The following is a 6,023-nucleotide window of genomic DNA, read 5'->3' on the forward strand; positions in this document are numbered from 1 at the left end:
CCGCAAATGGATCCAGCACCTTGGATAGCTCCTTTAGAGTTCTGGCTGGTTCTGACTGAAACCCAGAGCGGATTTACCTCCCCACTGACATCGGATCCACCAGCCTCCACTGCAAAGCGCGTTCCCCTTGTCCGCGCTATTCCTTCCTTTCTCTACCCCCACCTCCAGATCCTCGCCTTTCCTACTGGTCCCACCCCACCCCCCTTTAATAATGATGGACTGTTCAGCGCAAGGCAAGCGGAAGCGGAGGGAGCGAAATGAACTCTGATAGGTACCACCGACGGTCGGACCTATAGTCAGGCACTTGGCCGTCTACGGACGGCAGAGTGAATCAAGGGCGCCCCTAGGCGCCGAGCTGGGAATAGCAGCATTTCTAGGAGAGAGAACGAAGCGCTGGGTCCGCCACTGACTGCAACAGGCGTCCCCAGCCTTTTTGGACCTGTGGGCGGCTTTGGGAATTTGAGAAACGGCTGTGGGCACCGCCACAAAATGGCTCCCAGGGAGGCTGTGGCTAGACACATAACGGCTGCCGTGGGGGCCTGGCTAGTCAACAGGTGGGTGGTGGGCGGGTGGATAGAAAAATAGTGAGGCTAGAGGCTGGGAGGGAGGGGGAAATAGAAAGAGTTGCTTTCTGGCCTGCCCAATCTTCCATCTACACCATCCTTTCCCCTTTGCTCTCTCTCTCTCTCTCTCTCTTTCTCCACTCCCTGCCTCTACACACTATTTCTCTCCCCAACCCCTTTCTTTGCTATTTCTCTCCCTTCCCTGTCCCTAGCCACCTTCTTAATCTCCCTTTACCTTGCTGTTTCTCCGCCCCCCCCCGCCCTTAGCCTCTAGCCTCAGTGTTTCTCTCCTCCCTCCCCCTTTGCCTTGCTTTCTCTTCCTGACTGCTGAACAGCTGAGCAGTGACAGGTTCAGGAGCAGGAAGTAGAACCAGGCACCCTAACAATTTTCTCCCCCCCCTTTTTGAGGGGGCAGGGTGTGAAGAGCTTTTCAGGTGCCATTGGGGGGTGCTCGCTGGCACCATTGGGCATTGGGGACCCCTGGATTACAACAATAGGCGTGATGATGAAGACTTCCTAACTTTGCTAGACTGGGCATACACTGGGGTGGGGGGGACCCTGTTCCTGATTCGTGTCCTTAATGAACAGAATCAAACTTACTGATCACACTGGATTCTCCCTTTGAAGTTCTGTTGTTGGGGAATTCTGACCTCTGAGTCAGCAGCAGAATATTCTAGCAATAATCAAGCCCCACAAGAGTTATTTGCTATCTGATCCTCTATTCCAACACTTCTTCCTGTTGTTTCTGAAAGAGCTTCCTCCCCTCCGTCTTGAGCTATTTCTCATCGCCACCCATTGCTATCCCCATCTGCCTCTGATTTTCGTAAGGAATGAAGATAAAGTTAGAAAGGAGAAAGGGTGGAAGGAAAACCACATCCTATGTGTGCCACCCCCAAGATTTGTAGAATGAAGTTGAAACACAGAGTAAAGCGGTCAGAGCTGGAGCTGCTCGTCAAAGCATGTCTGGTTTATAAAGATTCAGATCTATAAATGCAGCAGAAGCGAGATTGATTTGGGTGCTCAAATAGGGCTGTGCGATCGGCTCTGTGCCAGTTTGCCTTGGCAGGAGAGATGCAGTGGATGTTAGCTGTGTGTACTGGAGAAACTCCAGTTTGGAGGAGAAGGGGGGGGTTCTGACATTTTATTACTCATTGGTGACGTAGAAGCCTTGTCTTGGAAGAGAGAAGGGTGCTTGCATCTACCCATATGGAAGATGGCGCCTATGCCTAGGACTGCGTTGGCTGTAGCTTCACATCGCTCTTTAAATGTTGGCCTTCCCAGCCTCAGGATGTCACAGTAATAGTGCAGGATGAGCAAACCAGAATATTGGACGGTGTGGCTTATCTCATTTAACAATGGAGGGAGCAATCCTATGGCCGCTAGTCAGCAGCTAGACAGCCATAGGATATCTGGTTTTCCAGGAACCGACGTCGGAGCCTGTGCTCCGAGGTCGGTCCCCAGCGAACCAACCTTCCCCACCTTCCATGCTGCCTCACAGGCAGCACGGGGCAGCCCTGCACCCCGCACTTGCAAGAGGAGCACAGAGCGGCCAAAACAGGGCGTTCCAGGGCAGGGAAGGTGGAAATGTTGGTATGGCACATCCTACGTGTCATCTGGCAGTCTCCTCCCCTGCGGCTAGTCAGCCGAAATCAGCTGTCTAGCCACAAATGCAGGGCAGGGGAAGCGTGGAGGGAATGATCCCCTCTGTGCTTCTCCTGCCCTACATTGGATAGGCGGTCACCTCCGAGTTCGGAGGCGCCTGCCTATCTGCATAGGATTGCACCCTGAGAGGTGAAAGGCAGCTGTCTAAGCCTTGCTGAGTATCCATGTGCCTTGATGCTCAAACCAGTGGTGTCGTGGAGCCAGGACTCAGGGATGTAGCATGGCCCTTTTTGATTAGCAGGGATCCAGACATCCTCCACCACCTCCCACAAAATCCTCTGTTCCCTCTGTGCTTAGCTGCAGTCATTTCAGCAGCAGAGGGGTGGGGGATGATTTTTCTCTGCAACAATATATGTTGTTGTTCAGTCGTTCAGTCATGTCCGACTCTTCGTGACCCCATGGACCATAGCACGCCAGGCCTTCCTGTCCTGCGCTCTCTCCCGGAGTGTGCTCAAGTTCATATTCATTGCATCGGTGATGCTATCTAGCCATCTCATCCTCTGCCGTCCCCTTCTCCTTTTGCCTTCAGTCTTTCCCAGCATCAGGGTCTTTTCCAGAGAGTTTTCTCTTCGCATTAGGTGGCCAAAATATTTGAGCTTCAGCTTCAGTATCTGTCCTTCCAATGAGCACTCAGGGTTGATTTCCTTTAGGATGGACTGATTTGACCTCCTTGCAGTCCAGGGGACTCGTAAGAGTCTTCTCCAGCACCACAGTTCGAAAGCATCAATTCTTCAGAGCTCAGCCTTCCTTATAGTCCAGCTCTCACAGCCATACATTACTACTGGGAAAACCATAGCTTTGATTAGACAGACCTTTGTCGACAAGGTGATGTCTCTGCTTCTTACTATGCTGTTTAGGTTTGCCATAGCTTTCCTCCCAAGGAGCAAGCGTCTTTTAATTTCATGGCTACAGTCACCATCTCCGGTGATCTTGGAGCCCAAGAAAGTAAAATCTGTCACTGCTTCCATTTCTTCCCCTTCTATATGCCAGGAAGTGATGGGGCCAGATGCCATGATCTTCGTTTTTTTATGTTGAGTTTCAAACCAGCTTTTGCACTCTCCTCTTTCACCCTCAACAAGAGGCTCTTGAGATCCTCTTTGCTTTCTGCCATTAGGGTGGTATCGTCTGCATATCGGAGGTTGTTGATAATTCTCCCAGCAATCTTAATTCCGACCTCTGATTCATCCAACCCGGCATTTCTCATGATGTACTCTGCATATAAGTTAAATAAGCAGGGTGACAATATGCAGCCTTGTCGTACTCCTTTCCCAATTTTGAACCAATCAGTTGTTCCATGTCTGGTTCTTACTGTTGCTTCTTGACCCTCGTACAGGTTTCTCAGGAGACAGGTAAGGTGGTCTGGTATCCCATCACTTTCAGAATTTGCCACAGTTTGTTGTGATCCACACAATCAAAGGCTTTAGCATAGTCAATGAAGCAGAAATAGATCTTTTTCTGGAATTCTCTTGCTTTCTCCATGATGCAGCGAATGTTGGCGATTTGATCTCTAGTTCCTCTGCCTCTTCGAAACCCAGCTTGTACTTCTGGTAGTTCTCGGTTCGCATACTGCTGAAGCCTAGCTTGTAGGATTTTGAGCAACAATATATAGTTGTAAGCAATCCCTGTTGTAATGCAAAGTATGTTGGGGTGGCCTGGTGTTGAATGGACAATTAAGACCTAGTAGCTTTATAAAAGAACAGCTCCAGTTAGAGACAAAAACCTGCTAGAGTTGGTTTGTTGAAATGGATCCTTTCATTCATTTCATGTATTATTTTTCTCCTTTCATTCATTTCATGTATTATGTTTCTATCCTGACCCATAGCCGAAGCCCTCTGGGCAGTTCACAAAAATTAAAATCCATTAAAATGCATTCCACAAAGTACAAATAAGCATGGTGCAAAGTACAAATAAAGCCAGGATCTCTTCTTGATCATCCCACAGTGCAGAACATGGAATAATGGGCTCAGGTGACAGGAAGCCAGATTCCGGCTGAACATCAGGAAAAACTTCCTGACTGTCAGAGCAATATGGCAATGGAACCCATTACCTAGGGAGGTGGTGGGCTCTCCCACACTGGAGGCATTCAAGATGAGGCTGGACAGCCATCTGTCAGGGATGCTCTGACTTGGATTTGTGCATTGAGCAGGGGGTTGGACTGGATGGTCTTATAGGCCCCTTCCAACCCTACTATTCTATGATTCTATGTGCATTAAAACATATCGACAGATAACAAACACACAGACGACATATATCTAAACATTTCCACAAAGCTGCCTGAATTTTTGGACTCTTCTTGGGGGCATGGCTATGGGGACTGTCGCAAGGAGTGCCTGCACCTCAAAATGTACCACTACACCACTGGCTCAAAGACGTACATACACATGCAGTTTAATGCACACCGCCATATATACAGCATGTACAGAAGCCAGGGCTGGGAACAGCTCTTGGAATAGTGTTGCTGCCACACACACACCCCTTCCTTGGCAACACCATCCATCAAGCCCAGCCACCTCTGATGGGGCTATCCCCTCCTGTGACCTTACATGGCAGCACTGGATGGCACACTTCCTATCCAGCATCAGGCGGCTGCCATTTTTGATTTCCCATAATGCTGTGCCATGCAGCATTCGACATAGCAATGCTCCAGTGGGAGCTCTGTGGCATTGCATTATGGGAAATTAAAGATGGCAGCTGCTTGGCTACCACAGGAAGCCTGCTGGTAATGCTGGGTAAGGCCACGGGGGTGGGAGTGGGGAATTGGTGGCACTCCTGTTGGAGGAAACCCATTTGGTGATGTCTCTCCTGATGCAACCTGCTGGGCCCCAAGGGCCCTATTAGGTGCCTGAATATGGCAAGTGCTGGCACCAGGCAGTGCCAGCTCCTGATCTTCGAGGGCCCTTGGGCAAGACACCCTCAATGGGCCCCCTCCCTCAGTGAGTCTATCTTCTCACCATCTTTGTCAACAGCTGCTCTTGCTCCTTTTCCTCTTTCTCATCATCGCTACTGCTTGTTTGCTTGACAGGCAGAGAACCAGTGAACAAGTAGGTGGGGGCATCGACTGTTCCTCCTCCTTACCACCACCACCATTGTCTTGGCAAAAGCAAGAGGCCGGTGAACAAGCAGGTTGCAAAGGTGAAGAGGAGGAGCAACTCAGGGTGCTTTTTTTCAGTGCGCCATGGCCCGCCACCATGTGTACGCTTGATCTGGCCAGGCCCGATGGAAGCACATGGTGACCAACAGATGCAGAACAGACCATCAGCTATATAAATGCTTTTGCTTTTTTGCCAGGGACAGAGTCTTCAGTTAGCACGCACACCCAGGCAAGTAAAAGTGAAGTGACTTTAGGAACATATGTAAATTCAACATGCAGAATTTATTCAGGCAGCTGGATCTGGGTTTTTGCTTTTTTGCTTTTGCTGCTGAGCAGACACAAGCCATAATTACAGTCATTTTCTTAATCTACTTCTTAGAAGCTGGAATAGTGGAGGGGAAAGAACCTTTCGTCCTATTCAGTCAACAGTGTGTTGTGGGTGTTTTGTGGGGTGGGGGGGTGTAGTAGTGGTGGTGGTGGGAAAATCAAGGCTTTACATCTGGGATGCTTTCCTCTTTTTCCAAGACTGCAAATTGGTACTTGCCATCTAGAAAAGAATGATAATTGGTCACAGGAGATCAAAGCCAGGTTCCTTATGTGAAGAGTCATCAATGATAAGACTTGTGGTGATGGAAGTCTGAAATGCTCACCTGTTGGCAGAATTTGTACAATTCAGAAGCAATCCACTGCAGTCGAAAAATGAGTGG

The sequence above is a fragment of the Heloderma suspectum genome, chromosome 6, assembly GCF_057233095.1.
Source record: "Heloderma suspectum isolate Gila_16-S chromosome 6, 16-S_ref, whole genome shotgun sequence".
NCBI lineage: Eukaryota > Metazoa > Chordata > Lepidosauria > Squamata > Helodermatidae > Heloderma > Heloderma suspectum.